Below are 19782 nucleotides of genomic sequence, written 5' to 3'. Positions count from 1 at the left end.
TCACTTTTTTATTTTTCATTTTCCTTTATTATGAACTGTACAGGAATAAGGAAAGGAAGGTCAGTGATGAGCGCTTCTGAAAATGCCACCTTCCCCAAGTTAGCAATGCTGCTGATGTGCGATTTTGCAGGGAAGAAAACAGCTTTTGATGCCATCTGCAGTCCTGGACAAAGCCCAAACTGTAACTCAGACTGAAATGGAATTTGTTGTTCTAATACTGGGTCGGCTACAAAACCACCTTTAGCAGCCTGCTCTCAGGAGAGATTGCTTCCAATGGAGCACTTGGGAGACTGAATTACTACTCAGCGACTACAGAAGTTTTCAAGGTCAAAGTTAGGAACAGAAGTGGAAAATGCAGTAATTAACTCCTGATTTGAGGTTGTTGAAGATGACAGCTTATTTAGTTGAGACTTGCTTAGGTGAACAAATATACCCTGCAAATTATTTTAAGTATATAGTAACCATTGGGCTCATCATTTTCTGGATGAGCATTTTGTTCCAGACTGCAAAGTGGAATTCAATTGTGAGCGTCCAGCTGAGCAGGTCAAACAGGTCCTGCCTCATCCAGCCCGGTGCTCATTCTTCATGAGCTCCAGGATTGTTTTAAACTAATCTGTTAGTCACTGAAAAAATCATCTAATGTTATTTCAGGCCAGACCAGTCTTGCTTCTCATAGAATAAAGGCTGTGTAGGGCAAAAATGAAATGGTCATGCAATACATTTTTATAAGTCCTGGAGTTGTCTTTGGAGCATACAGGAGCAATATAAAATAGTAGATCACTTTTTCATGCTGTTTGCTTCTTTGCATAGAAGCTGGTAGGGTGTTTCTTCCCCTTTTTTGCTTGTTGTTGTAAGGATTTGGCGTAGAATTCAACCGTCTAACGCTTTACCTCATGTTTACATGGTGTGTTCCATAGCAGCCAGCATCAGCACTGTTTGGACTTGCCAGCAGCGGGCAGAGGAAGTAGGGTGCACAAACAAGGTTCAGCTCAGCTTACTAATTGCAGCAAGTACCTGAAATATCTCTCAGAAAACTATTAAAAGAAGTCTGTGCGATAAAAGATGTTAGAGAGGTATTTATGTCAAAACAGCGTTGCATGGCAGCTCAGTGAGAGAGCAGATGTTTGGAAACAAGTGTTTGCAGTAGGCAGCGATTACCAGGTATTTTTATTTGTGTGTTTCTGTGTCATTGATGGCTGTTGATATAAAATGTTCTCTTGCAGTAAGTTCAAAGCCAACCACCTACCTACTAATTTTGTGATGCATTTACTGGTAACCCTCCCCATAGCCCTCCCTTTGTATTTACTGGAATCTGTACAGACCTTGATCTTCAACTGACTCCAACGACACCGTCACGTACATCAAAATAAATAGATTTTAGCGCTGCTCTCCCATACGCCAAATGGATCGTTCCTATGTTCTAATAGTGGATTATGTTACACTGTTAACATTTAACGTAAATAAAGTAATCTTAAGTAACAAGATTGTAACAACAGGTTACTTGTATTGTTTCACAATGAAACTATGGAAGTGCTATCAGAACAGAAGTCATTGTGACTAGGGACAAGTATCTACTGCCTGGAAACTGCCAATTGTGCTTCCCAGACACCTCAGCTGGGATTTCCATAAGCACATGGAGCTCTCCAATGCCTCCAGATCATACGTGGCAACAGCACTTGAGCAGCACAGAGGACCGTGGAATATGTGGCTCTGGGCAGCCTGGTCTAGTGCTTGGGGACCCTGCCCATGGCAGGGACATTGAAACTACATGATCTTTGAGGTCCTTTTCAACACAGGCCATTCTATGATTCTATGATTGAGCACCTCCTGGCTGCAGGGCAGGGCATGGGGCTGCACGTGCCACTTCCATCTGAAATGCTGATCTGCTTGTCTTATAGAGCCCTCAGTGCAACAATGGAACCACATAAGAATTAAAGGAGTGTTGTTTGCTCATAGTGAGCATAGAGTTCACAATTCTGAAAGAAGTAAGAGTTACAGTGTAAATATCCTACATATCCACATTGTCTTAGGCAGTATGGCACACAGAACCTTGTTTCAACTTAAAACAGAAGTCATTTTTAGCGATGAAAATACCTAAGAGTGTGGTAGTCCTTTCTGGGTTGAGACACGGAGGCGTCTGAGAAGGCAGCTAAGTCTGACAATAGATTGTAATATTAGCTTCTTGATTAGTAGTGCCAATCCATTTCATAAAGATTACTCATTGCTTTGATACCAATTCAACAGAATGTAATACATGGGGATAACTTTTCTGCACATGCTTTGATCTCTGGTAGCATTTTCCAGTGATTCAGCCAAGCTTGAGGCAAGAGGAAACTATGGTTGGGGTTTTTTGGTTGGTTGTCAGCCATAGTACAGTGAAAACCATCTTTCTTTCCATAATTAAAAGCTTCTTTTTCTTGTCAGTGTCACAGTTGAACCAACAGTTGGGTGGATGGATGCTCCTGGCTGATGGGCTCTCACAGGGGAGCAGGACTGGTATTCTGCATTGGCTGCTGGGGCTTCTGCTCCCAGCCCCCATCAGTCTGTTCTTGAATCATTATGATTTGCAGAGCATCATTTGAAAGGAATCTGAAATAGGTTTTCACATGTTGAACACATCCCCGAGAGCTTCATATGTCTCTGCATCAGTTAACTGCTTTCAAAAACACAGAGTGTACCTCTTCTTGCTGTAACGGTATGTCCTAAAATAGGCTCTGGGGTTCCAACGTGCAGAAGGTTGAAGGATGGCATATAAGCAATTGCTTGGTTACTTTTCCCACACTCAGGAACTGGAGTAAATTCGGCTCAGAGATTCCATAGAAACACTTCCAAATGAGGCAATAGGAGCCGGGAAACTAAGCTTTGGATTTGCTTAGAAGCAGTCTATTTCTTCCACAAAATAAGTGAATGCCTTCATTAAGGAGCGAGTTGCTTAAGAAATCACAGGGAATGGAAAAGGCAGCTTTCCAGGCTTGCTGAGAAGAGGAGCAACTGATTGCCTTGAGGCTGCTGCTCAGTTGTCCCTGTGACAGAGGCCAGAGGGGATGGTCTGGTGGCACAAAAGGAGCCCCTGCTGGAGCCAAGAGATCTCTGCTGTGCCTTGTTCTATGGAAGGGTCACTAGGCTGCATGTCTCTGTTCTTGATAAGCACCTCTACAGACACGCATAGGTATTTGCTGTCATTCTCTTTTGAAATAGAGCAATTTTTCAGAAGAAAGCACTCCCACTGATCTTGGTCATAAATATGAAGGCAGCATTGTGAGTATGTAGTGTTACTCTGTCAGGTTTCAGGTCTCAGAGCCTGTCAACATAGTCTTTGGCCTTCTCTGCTGTCTGGGTTTGGTTCATCATTGCTCAGGAGCCTGAGGATCAGTCAGGCTGTGGTGTGGGGAAGACCCCAGTTGAAGATCCCCTGCAGCCACTCCATCAGCCTGCACTATCAGGCGCAGCATCTCAGCAATACCGTGTTTGTACAGCACACACACCCTGCATGCACCTACAAGCCTGCTTTATCACTGCGGAGTCTCTGCCGTGTAGATTTCTGCTGGTGGAACTGCCCTGCCAGGCAGTTCTGTCTCCTTCGCCTGTGTCCCATGACTGTGGCACATGCTGCTTTTGAACTTTACCTTTGTTTCTCTGAGACCCTTCTTTAATAGGAAGATTTACAACAGCTTTATTTTTTCTTTACATTCTTAGTTTTCTCTTTGCCTTTTTCCCAAGTGGATGGAAATCTTAGCTTCTTCTTAAGCAAGGTGAAAGTATCCTGCATGGAGAAGTTTCGTGTGGCTCCAGCCACAGAGATGCTGAGTATTTGTTTCTCTCTATTTGACTAGAAAACAGAGTACCCTGTGAAGGCTGTTTGTTTATATGGTGTGCTTGGGTGTGAGGGGCAAAGCAGGCAGATTTACATTTACATTTCTTTACTGCTTTTTTCTGGAGCTCCCACACATGAGCAATTGCCCTGCAGGGTAGGGTGGGGGTGAGATATGTGTGTTGCTCTTTATTTCGCTATAAACTTCACTCTGATTACTAGGACTTCTCCAGTGAAGACGAGCCCTGCTTTACCATTGCTGGAGGTATAAATCACTCCTAATTAACACCACAGTTAAGCTGCCTGGAGAGGGAGGCAAAACTCATACGCCTTGACTGTGTCATTCCAGTAAATCTGTATGAGAGGGAGGCCAGACTGACAGCCTGCAGGCTCTGTGCCCTGGGGCTGAGACATGGGTTGGTATCGGGATGAAGTTGCTCAATCTTTGGTGAAGTTGCCCAAGTTCTGACCCAGATATCAGCTGTCCAGGACAGTTCCTGACCTGTGGAGCTCTGGAAGGAGGAGCACAAGGCAGACGTGAGAAGGTAGGTACAGCACCTCTCCATTCTGTACGTGAGGTTTTTGAGCAACACACTTGCCAAAGAGTTTGTGGGGAATCTGTAGAGCCAGGAATTTATTACCCCTTGCCCATCTCTCAAGCTGGTGCCAGAAGCAGACAGGTAGTTTGCTGAATGCTTCAGCCCAACTCCTGGAAAGTATTTATGCCTGCATTCCCACTGAAACCAGCAAGTTCCCCACTTTAGAATGCATTTATTTTTAAACTGTACAGGCAGAGCTTACACGTTTTGACAAACTAACACCAGAGCATTGAGTGCCTTGGAGATTCTCAGCCCTGACTGCTCACTGAAAGCATCACCTCAGCCTCCTGTGGACTCCTGTCGGACAGTGTCGGACATGGTGCCTTTCTCAGCCTGGCCTTGTCCTTTTTAGCTTACATCAATAGCAGAGATGAAGATAGAGTGCAAAGGGAAGGAATTCAGAATGAACAGTGCTCACTAGATAGACAACCCACATGTGAAATGTAGGATTTTAAATGCAAATGCCTTCATCTTGTCCTGTCAGAGACAATTGGGTTAGCCCCTGTGCTGCACAGGTTGAATTCAAATGTTGCACGAGTAACTCTGAGCTAACACCAGTATTGACACAGGACAACTGATGATGTGGTGTTGTAGTTGGCTTCAAGGAGAGGCAGAATGGAGTCCATCCCCACCAAGGTTTTACTTTCTCATCATTATTTCTCTCCTGTATGAAGTGTGGGCAGTGAGCACTGAGCTTGGCACCACAGCACAGTGGAGCAGGAAGTAATGGGGAATTCCCTGATAGCCCCAAGGTCACAGGAATGAACATGCAGCGACTTGGGAAAAAAGAAGCACATGGGAGAATGTCAGAAGGTCCCGTCACCCTGGCTGTCCTGCAGCCTTGTTTGTAAGGTAAGGGATGAGAACGTCTTGGTAGCAACAAGCTTCAGCCCCCATTCTTACAATGAAGTTGAGCAAAGCATATTTTTTTTCTGCTTTTAGTCATTGTGAAAGTGCATGGAAAGCAATTTTTCTTTTTTTGTTTAGGATGAATGAAAGCCTTCCAAGTGTAAGCATGGGGAATTAATTACAGCATTCACCAGGCCCAGTTCTTCTCCTGGAGTCTGACACGTGGCTTCCTCATGTGATGTCTCTTGGCACTGCAGAGACGTGGCATCACTCACAGCTCTGACAGCGGCTGTTTCTTTGAGCCTGTCAGCCTCCTGCAGTGGCTGGAGTAGCAGTGCATTTCTGCAGGTGCACAGCACTGCATCGCCGTAGTCCCAATGAAGCCATCGAGTCTGTGGGAGCCTATGAATGAGAGCACTATCCAATCAAGAAGGTATTTTCTACACTGCAGGTTAAATAGCCGTCTTTCTTTCAAGAGATACGTGTATAGAAGACGTGTCTGGTTTTTATAGTCAGTACCATGAAGAATGTCGGTCGTTTTGATTTACCCCTTGCACTGCATCACTGTTCTGTGCTTTGGAAGTGGTTGCAGGGCTGGCTCAAGCTTTGTCGGCTGTGCCTGGGGTTAAAGCAGATGCTTTGACGCTCTGAACCCAGCCTGACGTGATGAGGGAGGGCAGGGAGGCAGGATTTCCCCTCTGTTGTTCTCTTTGGGTTCCAGAGCTTCCAGCGAGGCTGGGAGAGGGGAAGGGAGACCGAGGATATCTGAGCATCTTCTTTGTAAGCAAGGCCAATTATACACACGGCAATTACCTCAGTGTAAACAGCCCATCGTAGCGGGATGGGGAGAGCCTTTTGAGCCTGAGGAGGGTGCTTTGAAGTGCCTCTGCTTAGAGAGTGCCATTAATGCAGGGAATTGCACCGGCCGCAGCCCTGGGCTGCGTTAAGCGGAGTTGGGCGGCGGTGCCTATTGAGCTGGGCGGGATGGCTGTTAGGTACCCTCGCTATGACAAAGCGGTCGTTAACATTCCACCAGCGATGGGGCAGTAGCCAGTAGCAACGCTTGCCTGCCTCTGCCAGCCCAGCTTGCTACCGCTAGCACTGCCATGAGGGCACGTGTCTGCTGTACGTGCTACAATTCCACTTTCCTAGCGGTATCTGCACGATTTCTCGCATGTTCTGTGGAAGAATCCTAGCGAGTCACACCGAGGTTAAATATATATGTATCTATCTCAGCAGGGAGGAGGATTATGTCAATTTAGGATAATAGCTGCCAAATAATAGACACACAGATGCTCTTAAATTGGTTTAATTCCCGTTGGCTGGCCCTGACAATTGGGAGCAAAGATAAATATGCACAAAGCATTCAAAGCTCGGGGTGTTATGATGCTAATTGAAAAGTCACCAAAGGAAGCCCTCACGGTCTGTGGGAACCTCGGTGCACAAGATTAGCGGCTAATTAGTGGCTAGGAGCTATCTCACCCCGAGCACTGGCACCTCGGCCCATGCAGTCAGTTCTTGCCCTCCATACCAGCAATAAAGAAACTGCTGTGGGCAGCAGGCAGCGTGATGGTAGGAAGATAACAGTGTTAGCGGTGTGACGAGCTCTCCCATCATGCATAGAAGCAATGTCAGAGATGCTTGCTGTGTCTTGAGCCACAGCAGACATTAAAGACATGTTTTCTTGTCCTCACATTTGCTTTTTCAAATCTAAAACAACTGTAAACACAGCTTTAAACTGTTACACACCCTCTCAATTAAATTAACCAGTATTATACTTCACAAAGACACTAAGTAGCAATAGCAGGGAGGTTCACTTATGAGCATTAGAGGAGCTGGAAAGCTTTATTCCTGTGTTAACCAGCTCTGACTAATACTGTTTTGCACACACTGGAGTCAGAAGTGGGTAATATGAGGAACCTGTGTTGGTAGGCAGTGACCTGCAATGCGTGGGCTAAGTCAGTTCTTCTGGCCATCAGAAGCCTGGTTTCTTTGACCCTCCAGTTGACCAGCCCTCCAGACAGCTAACTCTCTTCTCCAGCTGCTGAGAAAAAGCTAAATCATAGTATCATTTAAGCTGGAAGAGACCACTGATATCATCCAGTCCAGTGACCATCCCATCCTCACCATGCCCACTGACCACATTTCAGTGCCACATCTTCTGTTATATTGAAAAATATATATTTAAGTGCTTCTTAAAAACCCATTTGCTTTTCCAGTGGTCTAAATGACTGCTTTTTCCAGGTTCCTTCCAATATAGAATTCACCTGCAGTCTAAAGCGATGCAAGCATTCTGTATAACTGGGATAAATCTGAGGTGAGAGACAGGTCAGAATCAGGTGTACCGTGGAGGTATCTGCAGCCTTTGTGGGGAAAGATTACCATCTTGCTGGGGAGATCGTGTTTCTGTTATTACCAATAACTGGTTTCTACCATCTACTCTCCCCTCTTTGTTAGGTAGGCCCTGATGGCTGAGAGACTCAATGCACCACATGAAGCTGTTGCGTTACAGGCTTAGAAGTGCTGTCAGATGGAGTCGTGTGTGGGGGGATGTGTGTTACCAAGGCCCTGGTCACAGAGTGCCTGCAGTCCGAGCCTGTTCTGTTTTTAATGGGATTTGTAGCTGCGGGGTTCTGACAGAACCCACATTTTCTTTCAGTGCATTTTGGCATGGAAGCACATGATATATATTGCCACAAGAGCAGCTGCCTTCTTGTGAATGCTTCTGTGGGGCAATGTCTTTTCTGCAGAGCTAGACATGGAGACTGAGCTTTGGGTAGGAGCAGGTTGGCACCATTTTCCCTCTGTGGCCTGTGCAGGAAGCTCACATCAGCCATCTTCGCAGACTGGGACCATAACAGGCCGCTGCCTGCGCCCAGGAGCACAGACCCTCCTGCTGCACTCAGCAGAGCAAGTCTGAACGGGGCGCATGGAGCAGGAAATGCCAGTTCACAGCCCTCCCACGTGGCTCCACGCTGCGCGCACACTGACTTTTCCAGCCCCCAGAGTTCGTACATAATCTCTTCACCATCCAGATGCCATTTTGAGGTTGGCGCAGCGTTCTGTGATCTTGGAAGGCCGCTCGCGTGGTGTGGGAGCCATTGCACACACCTTGTGCATTGGGTGCCTGCTGTGCTGTGCTGCAGGTATGGACGTGTAGGAGAGCTTTGTCACAACAAACAGCCAAACGCCGTGCTTTTTTTCCATCTGTGGAAGATACCATCATACTTTCCAATCAGTCTCAGTGAAAACCATCAGTTGGGCTGCAAAAAGGTTAAAGGTTTGCAAGCTTAGGATTCGGTGGGAATATGTGCTTGTTTGGACTTGGCCCAACAGCCTCATTTACCTGTTTGACAGGTAACAATTAGCGAGCAATAGCTCTGCTGGCTGGAATGTGGCTGCGAGGGCCAGCGGGTGCTGGGTTAGCGGGTGGGCAGGTGTGGGTGCAGCGCCCAGATAGGTATGTGCATGCACAGCATTCCTGGGAATCAGCTTTCCCCTAAAGATGGAGCGATGACTGCAGGGCACAAAAGGGCTGGGCTTAGCTCAGGCTCTGAGAGGTGAGCTGTTTGCAAGGTAAAGAAGTAAGGTAAATAGTGGGAGAGAAGGCGAGCTGACAAAGAGGCTGGGGGAAGCAGCTGCCTCTTTTTTCCCGTTGTCCAGCAATAGGAGAGCAAAAAGGGCTTGTAGCAGGTCTGAGAAGCTCACTTGGCACAGTGTAAATGTGAAACGGGGGAACCATTTGGCAGTCAGCTTAGAAACAGTTACACTGCTGATGTGCTTGCTCTGCCATTAGCAGGAATCCAAATGCCAACGAGTTTATCAAATAAAACCATTTATTGACAAACAGCCCTAATTCCAGCTCCTTCCAACAGCCCCTCCAATGTCCTTAGGGGGACCCATTGGGATAAGTGATGCTGGCTGTCAGGGACATGGCAGTTGTTATACAATACCTGATATTTCGTCCTCACAACAGGTAACCCTTCTGTTGTAGGAGCAGAAAGATTTGCTGATTCTTTTCATATTTTATTCCCATTTATGAACAGGCTTTTGTGTTTGTGTATTTCCACTCAGGTGTTTCGTACTTGACAAGCAAGCCATTGTGTGACTGGAGAAGCCACATCCTTCTTCCTGGTCTCTGTAGTTCCATCTGCAGAGTTAAGAGTAGTGTGTCCCATCTTCCTAACCAAAGGAGGTATGGATGGTAAGTACTGCTAGTTACATGCGTATTACTGATCTCTATTTATTTATCCCCACAGCCATTCGTTGTAACCTCTATTTCACAGAGATTACAAAGTGTTTTTTTTTTTCATTTTTAATAAAAATGATGTATCTTTTTACTTATAAATATCTTCCCTGGCTGAAAGGACTTGATCCTTGGTGTACTGGTTGATCTCATTTGAGGAAGAAGAAATCCAAGTGTAATTAGAGACCATTTACCTTGATCTTAAAGGACTCAGCATCACTTTGAGCCATTAAACATCATTTGTACACTGTTATTTACTCTGACCTTCATTAAGAGGGAGTCTCTTTGCTCAACAGTGCATGGGCCAGTAAGTGGTCATTAAGCCTGACACAACAGCAGGGTTTGTATTGCTTCTCCCAAGCTCTTCATACCACAAGCAAGCAACACTGAGGCAAGGACTTACACAAAGGCAAGGACTGATGTTGTTGAGGGAAAGAGTAAAAGGCACACAGGCACCAAGGCAAGAAGTGAACAGTGCCATTCCCTTCCCTGCATCTCCCCAGATGTCCTCAGATGGAGCCTGGATCCTCCACTCTACATTTCAAACCTGTAAGTCAACACGTTTTGCCAAGCTGTCTGATCACCAATTGAACTCCTTTCTACTTCTGACATCTAGACCATTATGATTTTTGTATGTCTGCAGGATGTGACAGGTACCTAGAAAAATCACTTTGTCCCAGTAGCATCCCTTGTTAATGTCAAAGGGAGCTGCACAGAGATGCTGAGCTGTGGTCAGTGCTGAACTCTGTGCTCCTCTGGTGTCTGGAAATGGGAGATGTACTTATAGGGAGACCAGATTCGGGGGCAGCCTTGTGTAAGGGTATTTCTTCACCCTTCACATGAGGAATTTAATCTTTCCATTTGGTTACTGCTGCTCTCCGCTGTATCAGCACAGCCGCCAGAGCCGTTGTAAACATTTGAAGAGTGGCGTCGATTAGAGGTGACTCAGGAGCAAACGTGATATGAAGAATTCAGAAAGATTGGAAGAACGGCCAGTGTGCCAAATATTTTGCTATATAGACACCTAGAAGGATGAAGAAGAGGATGGTTTGGGAGTTACCCTTCCCACTTGAGCTATGCAATCATAGTGACTACACGTCCTGTGTGGAAGCACACACTGACTCGAAGGGCCATCATCCCACCAGTGCATGAAGCTTGCAGTGAGTCAGCCCCTGCATGTTACAAGGCAGGATGGCTCCAGCTGCTATTCAGGCTCTGGACAAAGTTTGACACTGCTTCAGGGGGATATGGGGACTCCAGAGAATATGATGAGGGCTGAGTTGCTCACAGGTAACTACCAATAAGGAGCCTACCAGGTGAAGTGGATCAGAGATGGCATCTGAAAGTCTCTTACCCCAGCAAATCATATTCTTGAAGAGCAGTGTTGAGAAAGGACCACCTCGAAGGAATTCACCACCACAGGTTATTCCCAGGCAGCACTGCCCTATGTGAGGAGTAACAGAAAACACATGACTTTACTCTCTGTGAAGTGTTTGTGAAGCTTTTGTCACCATAGCACTGAGTCACCAAATACAGAAAGGTCCCTCCCATGATTCATAACTGAACCCACAGCGGCTGTTGCTATTTTCTGCAGTCCTTCTCGCTCTGCCGGTGGGTGGCAGCTGAGTGGAGTAGTGCTAAGCACTCACTGGCCTCTCGCTCTTCCCAGTGCCTTGCAAACAACTCCCAGTTCTCAGCAGCTTTTTGAGCTATTCTGGGCACCTGAGGAGAGCAGGTGGTTCTGTGGTCATTCCATACGAGCACAGGTCTGGTCAGAGTAAGGACACTAAATGATCTGCACTGTTGGACCTTGGGTTGAGTTGGCCATCACCAGAAGACTGAGAGCACAAGAAGCCAGGCTTAGGGGGAGTCCTGGGTCTGCTTGGTGCAGAGAGCAGAGGAGGTATTCCTCAAGGAAGTGGCTACCAGGAAGCAAATAGAACAATTTCAATTAAAAGAGTAGTGGTAGCACAGGACAATACCAACCTCACCATATTCCAGGTGATAAAGAATAGATGGCCGCCAGCCAGGAGAGGAGCAAGTTACTGGAAGAGATCCCTGGGAGGAGCAATGGGAATGGGAGTGTAGGGGCTTGAGATGCAGCATGGAGGGGAGACCCTGATAGCACTGCCTGGAGCTCAGTGAGTACATGAGCCCTCCAGGAGCACCTGCTTGAGCGGCCTCTGTTTTGGCAGCTCCCAGCTGTCAGAACCACCACTCTTTCAGGGCACTTGGGGAGTGTGACAGCAGGTCTTCGGCAGCATCGGTTGTTTTATTTCGGTGACTCATGTAGGCCAAGTATTAGCATCAGTAGTAGAAAACCTTGAGTACTGTGTCCAGTTTGGGGTGCATCGCTACAAGAAAGACAAGGACCTGGAATGTGTCCCAAGGAGGTCAACAAAGCTGTGAGGGGTTTGGAGTACAAGTCTTATGGGTAGCGACTGAGGGAACTGGCATTTTTCAGGAGAGGAGGCTCAAGTGAGACCTTATTGTACTCTACAACTGCCAAAAGGAGGCTGTAGTGAAGTGGGGGTGAGCCTCTTCTCAGCCATAACAGGTACAGGATGAGGGGTGATGGCCTCACATTGCACCAGGGGAGGTTCAGCTTGGATATTAGTAAACAGTTCTCGGGAAAAGGTATAGTGCATTGGCACAGGCTGCCCAGGGAGGTGGGGGACTCACCATCCCTGGAGGTGTTCAAGAGATGTGCACATGTGGCACTGAGGGATGTGGTCAGTGGGCAGTATTGGTGGTTGGTGGACAGATGGACTGGATGATCTTAGAGGTCTTTTCCAACCTGAATGATTCTATGATCCTATGATTATCTGAGAAGAGAAACAGAAGAGAGAAGCTATCTGTGTTTAACGAGACTAATACACTGCCACCAGTGGTTAAATCCTGACACACAGAACGTGTCTCACCCAAGGCTTGTAGGGACAAAGCAAACAGTGCTGTTTGCCTGCAGCCCAGCTATTGATGGCAAGTGTTTGTGGGAAATAAACCAATAAACCAGCACCCTGGTTCAGTGGGTTCCTTCCTTGCCAGGAATAATAGAGGTTATGGGGGGATGAGAAGCATCTCCGGGATGGTCACAGAAGCACAGCCTCTCCTTCAGGCTAGGACAGATTAACGTGAAGGAGTAAAGCTTTCCCAAGGAGTAGTTTGTGATGGAAGAGTTCAGGTTTTAAAGGATTTGTTACTCCAAGTGACACGCATAATTAATTAAATCTTTTCAATTCTATGAAATAAAGAGCAAACATGAGTCCCCACACCCAAGCAAACACACAGATAGGTTCTTGTGCAACTCCACCCCCCGCGGCTGCTTTCTGCCAACTTCCGCAATGACTTAATTTAAACAAAATCCTGGGACAGACGCACTCAGTAACACCTCAGCATAACCTCAGCCTGAGCTTCCTTTTAAAGTGGCAGGTCCCTGGGTCTTCCAAAGGCGTGTGCTCTTATTAGCATCACACTTTGTCGAATGGGAGCCACTGAGACCCATCTCATTACAAAAGTTGTGGAGGTGTTGGTAGTAGCTGTGCAAGATTTTGTGAAAACAATAGCAGCTAAGAAGTTTTATTATATAATTATCAATAACACTTTCATAAATATTCCTTCTGACTATTAGCAACATTTGGGACCCTGTATAAGAGTGTAAAGCTGGATGACAATTATCATCAATTAATTCCTGTTCCTTCTTTATCATTAAAATGGAAAGGGCCATTCACAGGTAACCACCACCACCTGTATTTCTTTCTCCCTCCAAGCTCCTCTTAGGGATATGGGTCAGTGGACATGGTGGCAATGGGTCGATGGCTGGACTAGATGACCTCAGTGGTCTTTTCCAACCTTAATGATGCTTCGATTCTCTCAGGAACCCCCAAGCCTTTTTATGGGTGCCCCAGCAGCTGCTGCGATATTTTCTACTCTACAAGTGCAGAAGGCCATGGGGATGTTGAGCATCTATTGGCCTGGTTTTGAGTCCTCTCCCCAGCAGCAATTGGAAGCTGATCCTGGAACAGATCCATGCCTCTGTGAGCCCTTTGGCAAGCAGCACTACAGTCAGTTGTACAGGGAAGTTTAATAGAGTGCTGTCCTTGAGAGGAAAAACAAGCCAATATAGAGACTCCAAAGTATGGATTTATAAATGCAAAGACTTCTTTGTCATAAAGGATAAAATAAATTATGCTTTTTTTTTTTAGATTTCACTGCTCCACCCTCAGAATACTGTATTAAAACACATCTTGAAATAGTGTTTCAAATGTTTAGCTAAAAAACTAAGAAATATTTACCTAAAAGACAGAGCTGACCCAAGAATCAGGGGCATGAGTTTGATCCATTCCCAGGCTGCTGAAACTGCTGAAGAAACAGAGCCCAGTTCAGCACAGTTCACTCGGGCTGGCAGCTATACGACCCTGTCCAGAAAGTTGGTTGTTCCCATCGCATCCTTAGAGCTGGAAGAGAAGCAATAGGGCAGCCCAGGCTGAATGATGGACATTGGACACAAAGGTGGATTTCAGCAGACCACTAGCAGCATAACAATGCCATGAAGGAGGAGTGAACCTCTTAGCACTTTTCTGTTGCAGCCAGCATTAAAAAGAAATCACTAAGTGCTTTGGGTAATACTCAATGCTTCTGTCAACACTACCCAAATTACCAGAATACTTACCACGCAGGCAAACCTTGGGAAATCACACCAAGTGTTTAGCAACTAGTGATCTCATAGTTCATCCTACTTGAGCAGCACAGGATGAAAGCTTCCTGCGAGGCCTGAGCAGACACCTGACATGTCCCAGCCTGTTTTCCTCAATGGCTGAAAGAAGTCATGGCAGACATTTAACTACATCCTCCCTCTATACGTGCAATTATCTGTGAAACTACAGCGTGTCCCCATGGACAGCCTGACCAGGCAGAGCAGATATTTGAGGTCCTACACAGCCTGCTGGGTTTGAGAAGAAATTTTAGCTGGTCATGGAATATCTCACTGCACTCACTTGAAGGAGGATGCTTACCCAGGGCACCAGGCTCCTGAGGATGAGAAGCTTTGCACAGGTTATTCTGCTCGGAAGATGGCAAATACTTGGAGGAGGAAAATCTGTGTGTGTGCTTCTTTATAGAGACCCATGTTCCGGGTCCTCCCAAGCCTCCCTTCCTGCCTCTGCCAACCCCAAGGCAGCCGTGAAGGACAGTTATGTAAGGAGAGCTCCTGGGCAGTAAACCAGGTGCACCCAATATCACAAGCACCCACAAACACACTGCGGGATTATCAGGTTCACCCTCCATCCCAAGCCAATGGTAATGTGACACTGGTGAACACCTCCATCATCCCCTCCTCCCCTTTCTCATGTGCTGTTGTGTAAATCAAGGCTTGGTTCTATGAAATACAGAACATGCTAACCTTTCTCAGCTGTGTTTGTCCTGAGTACCCCATTAAAGCTTCTTGTGGTCTTTATCAGTGCAGTCTGTGAAAGGCAGAATGAAGCCCCATGAGCTGTGCAGCTGATCTGAGCTATGAAGGTCACTTTGAGAATGTCATCTTTTTTCCCCAGATCAAGGGCTGGGTGATTTTAAAGAATGTTTTTCTTGCTTATAATGTTTTTATCTTGGTGTGAAAAACAAATCCCGAGAGGTTTTAATTCACGACCTAATGATTCAAATACACTTAGCGAAACGTCAGCTCTTTTCAGACAGGTTTTGTAAATGATCTGGCACTAAATCTATGCAGCCCATCTCTCCTTGTGCCCAGGAGCACAGCCAGAGCCTCAGAGGAGAGGACTGCTCTGCAGTAAGTCACAACTTTACTGCGGTGTAAAACAAAAAGCAGCCCCAAATAATTAATGCTATACCTGACACTTATTTACGAGTACACAGAAGCAATTTGAAAGCTGTAAAACCCGTCAACAGCCTTGTTTAAACTCAACCTGTGAAAGACATGGGTGCCCATTGCTTTTATTGCTGGCAGTGCAATAGGTTTGTAGAGCTTGTTAAATAAGCTGGGTTGGATGCACAGGTGGCATAAATCAAGCTGCTGTGGTTAATCCAACACAGGAGTGGTCACATGAGGCTCAAGGAGGCCTTGTACAGCCAGTGCTGCTCAGGGAGCTCTGACAACACCTGTAGACCCCATAAGTTGCAGAAAGGACAGGTTCAGGCATCCCAGCTCACTCTCCTAAAGCCCATTCATTTGCTCCACCTGTCCTTGTTTCCTCTCTGTTCTCATGTCCCGTTCAGGGTTGTGGAAGTGGCAGCCATGAACAGATGTAGCCAAAGGTGGAAGAATGATTGTTTTTACAGTAAATGTCGGGGTAAGACCGAGGGCTGTTTCTCCCCACTGGGAGCTGGAGGAGGAGCTGGGTTTTGGCAGCGAGCTGTGTTAGCACAGTGCTTCAAGATGAGTAAATAGCTCCAGGTAAAAGGGTGGTGAGGATTTGCACTGAGTTGCTGTCACCTGAGAAAGTGCACTTATTGCTGTCTTCTCCCACAGTGGAGGGAAGAGCCTGTGCCTGAGTTCTGGCCATTCAGCCATAGCTTGTCCATCTCTCAACCCCATGATGGCACTTGGCAGCAGCCATGGTTGTACCTTGGCCTGGACTGTAATGAGTGGGATCTCCTGTAGGATGTTTTACAGGATGGTTAAAGCTGGAAGGGATCTCTTCTGAAGGACATTTGGTCCACAGTGGCTTCTTGTGTACCTCCACTGTAGTTCTTCAGTGAGATGAGCTTCTTGCTACATCTGATTCTGCAAATCTGCAAAGCCCCAGTGAGTACAACTTCAGCTCACAACAGCTGAGCAGGCTTGTTTTCAGTTTTCTCTTGAACAGCAGCATCACAGGTGACAGTTCCCACTGTGCCAGTGCCATCTCATCATGAAGTCAGCAGAGAGTCTGACTGTACATCTTCCCTCCTGGATCCAATCTCTCAGATATTGCTTTCCCAGCATCTGCAAGATAAGCAGCATCAGCAGCTGCATGTCTGTGCCTCAGGTTGTAGTTCTGGGGCCAGTTATCAGCCATGGTGCATCACTTAGCTCTGCCTTGCTGACAGGAATGCTGCACACAGGCCCCCTTGTGAACCACAGTGCTTTTCAGCACCTCCTTACTTTCACATACTCCTACAAGGCTCCAGTGGTGCAGAGCATGCTGAGTTTCTGTGCTGGATTTGCTTAGAAGTGCACTGCTGTGATGCTGGCCTCTGTTGCCCAGCTGGAGGCTCCTTCCCCAGCAGCCCCTTCCCTTCCAGCCCCTTCCCTGGCTGTGTCCATGCTTTGCAAGCTGCCAACAGCATGCAGGTGGCTGCCTCTGTTTGCAGAGTTCCTTTGGCAAGGGGACAGAGAGCTCCCAGCTGCTGCCAGGTAGCACAGGGCTCCTGGCCATAAAGGTGTGTTGCCTTTGTCACCTTCAGGCTCCGCAGCACAGGAGATGACTTTGGCTGAAGCATGTTATGTGAATGGGATGCGTGTCAGCTACAGAACCAATGTGGGATCCATCAACACCCATCCCTGCAAGCACGCTCTCATAGGCCCTGGCGCCATGGTGTGCTTTGTGTGAAGTTAATGATGGGCATTTGCACGCACAGATGTGTGATGCCTGCCAGGCTGTCAAGGCTTCAGACACATCTCAGGCACCTGGAAGCCAAGTGTGTGTCACATCCCAGCTGTTCCAGCAGGTGCTCCAGGCGCAGAGCAGCAGCTCCCTGCAGCCCAAGAGAGCCCCATGGAGGAGCAGACCATCCCCCCTGCAGCCCATGGGCACTGTGCAGAGCACATTTCCATCCACAGCCATAGAAGAACCCACAATGCAGCTGTAGATGTGGTCTGAAGGAGCAGCAGCCCATGGATACCACCACAGGAGCAGCCCTGGGCTGGACCTGCAGCCCATGGAGAAGAGTCTGCAGTGGGGCAGATGGGCTGAGGGAGCTGCCACCCTCAGGGACCTGAGTAGAGCTATTCTGGAAATACTTCTGCATAGTATCATGCCCCCCCATGACAGCTTAGGCCCACTCCCTCCATTGCTCACAGGCATTTTCCTGTCTGCCAATTTTCCTTCTTATTATGCAGAGCAGGATTTAGCATGCTGCAGCACAGCCCCTGCTTCCTCTCACCCCCCAGTACACTCTGCCGTTCCCCAGCTCCTCACTAGCAGCAGATGACCCACAGGAGCCCTGTGGTGCTGCTCCACATCTCCATGCTGGGCATCCATGTACTCTGCTATTGCCATGGCTGTGGCAGCCACTATGAAGAGCACTGGGCTGTAGCACCTTCTCCTTGAGGACTTCCCTCGTGGCTGCTGCCAATGGCATCAGATGTTGTCTCTTCCCATGTGGAAACCCACGAAAACCCAGCCAAGGTACAAACCTGAAAGCAGCCCCCAGCTGCACAGCAAAACTGGCCTCCTGTGGGCTTTGTGTTCTTAATAACTGATCTGAAAAACTGATCTGATAACTGAAAAACAAAGTTGGGCAACACATTTTCAAGGTGGCCTTGGTTGCTTTGATCTCACAAGCACCGAGTTGATAGACCCCAGTGAGCTTCACACACTTTAGCTGGAGACCTGGGAGGGCCTCACCATGGCCATGCGTGAGTGGCCTCTGCCAATGCACTTCACCTTTATAGGCAGGGGAGCAATAAGGCACTCGGTCACAGATGAACACAGTAAGTGGGGAGACACCAGTGTGTTGCACTATATTTAGATCAACCTGGAACATGTGAAAAAGAAAGGAGAAAAAAATTAAAGACAACAGAAAGGGCATTTTCTTTCATAAAGATGTTAAAAAATAATCGGGGAGAAATGATAAAGGCAAAGAAAATAGCAACACTTGGCATCTCTGCCTGCAAGAGAACACATATTTTCTTAAGCAGGGATCTGATTACTGAGAGCAGATGAAGAGGAATTATGAAACCTGGAGATAAGATCAGGAATAGTTAATAAAAAGCTCGGGATCCATAAAAGCAGGAATAAAGGAAGGACCACATGCAGGCGTGCTGAGGGAAATGGGCAAAGACATTAGAGACACTTTAGCAAACATTGTCAGAATTTTGAGAGAAATTCCTTAGGACTGGAAAACGTAATGAAAAGCAATTGCAGAAAGCAATCCGAGGGCAAGTGGTGGCTACATCCAGTATTCTCCAGCCTTGGTGATTCTCTGATTCTATGAAACACTCATGGAAATGGATTTGTCTCAGTTGTCCTCTCACATTCAGCCCCTAGACAAGTTATGTGGCAAATCCAAGTGTCATCATGGGAGTTTTGTAAAGCAGCTGTAAGTTATGTCAAATGTAACAATGCTGTGATATTACAGAGATAAAGGTGCACATCCAGCCCTACACCACACGCAGCAATATTGGGCTGGCTCTGCCCGTTGGATTAGCTGGATGTGGAAAGAAACCGCCACGTCTACCTGGATGACAGCAGGAGTGACACAACGGGGACTGCAATTGGTCAACTGCCATATCATTAAAAAAAACTGAAGTAAGCGATACACTCGCATCACTTTAATTAAATAAACATGATTCATCCACTAATAAATATAGAAAATTCTGGTCGTAGAAATATAAACAAATAAAGGTGACCTACAAATCAAAACCGACATGTTTTTCGAAGCACTTCAATAATGGTAAAATACTGAACCAGGTGATATTGCTTTGACATTGCTGTCTCAACCTCCTCACCAGGATCAATACTCAGGAAGTGACCACTGCTGATGTATCATTCATTTATACTGGTTTATTTTATCTATGTTCTCCATGGTATGATTTTTTTTTTCCTATTTAATTTCTTTCAAATAAAGTACTGCACTTCATATTCTTGGTATTTATTGTTATTATGCTTTGTAACTACTTCTGCCTGTGCCAGAACTTCAGAAGTAGCTAACTAGAGGGAGAACAAATATATTGATATTGTACTTCCATACATTTCATTGGACAGCAGCATCTTACAAAACAGTGATTCCAATGACTCCATCTTCTTGTTCTGCAAATGACGCTGTCGTGCTGCAGAGAGCTGCCATGCTTGCCAGTGTGCCTACAATTGCAGCAGAGACATGAGGCAGGAAGTGAGAGAATCCATAAATGCTCCACTTCAAATACTGAAATCAGAGGCAAACAGTTGAGGGCAGCTTTGGTCACGTAAGTTTGCTGTTTAAGAAGCTGGCATTAATGATTTCCTGCATGAGGAACTACTACAAGTCTTGCATGCAAGTTGGCAAGTGAAGGGAAAACATGATGACTGTCCATACTTATGTCTACACTTGTGTTATCTATCAGAGTATTGAATATCCAG

General features: G+C 46.6%; 1 long non-coding RNA gene across 5 annotated transcripts; it reads left to right on the top strand.

The window, feature by feature from the left end:
* The first annotated feature begins 1774 nt into the window (after positions 1-1774).
* Positions 1775-19303, top strand: LOC107310435. 5 transcript variants are annotated; one of them, XR_004306281.1, is made up of 5 exons: positions 1775-4356; positions 5085-5262; positions 5398-5692; positions 9334-9463; positions 13708-19303. It is a non-coding gene; the product is annotated as an uncharacterized LOC107310435 (long non-coding RNA). The 5 variants fall into 5 exon arrangements; XR_004306280.1 differs by adding an exon at positions 9802-10054 and having other exon boundaries at positions 1775-5262; XR_001553594.2 differs by adding an exon at positions 9627-10054 and having other exon boundaries at positions 1775-5262.
* The last annotated feature ends 479 nt before the right edge of the window (positions 19304-19782 follow it).

This window comes from Coturnix japonica, chromosome 2 (genome assembly GCF_001577835.2).
Source record: "Coturnix japonica isolate 7356 chromosome 2, Coturnix japonica 2.1, whole genome shotgun sequence".
Classification (NCBI taxonomy): Eukaryota; Metazoa; Chordata; class Aves; order Galliformes; family Phasianidae; genus Coturnix; species Coturnix japonica.
The sequence above is the reverse complement of the archived record's forward strand: the minus strand, read 5'-3'. Positions and strand labels throughout refer to the sequence as shown.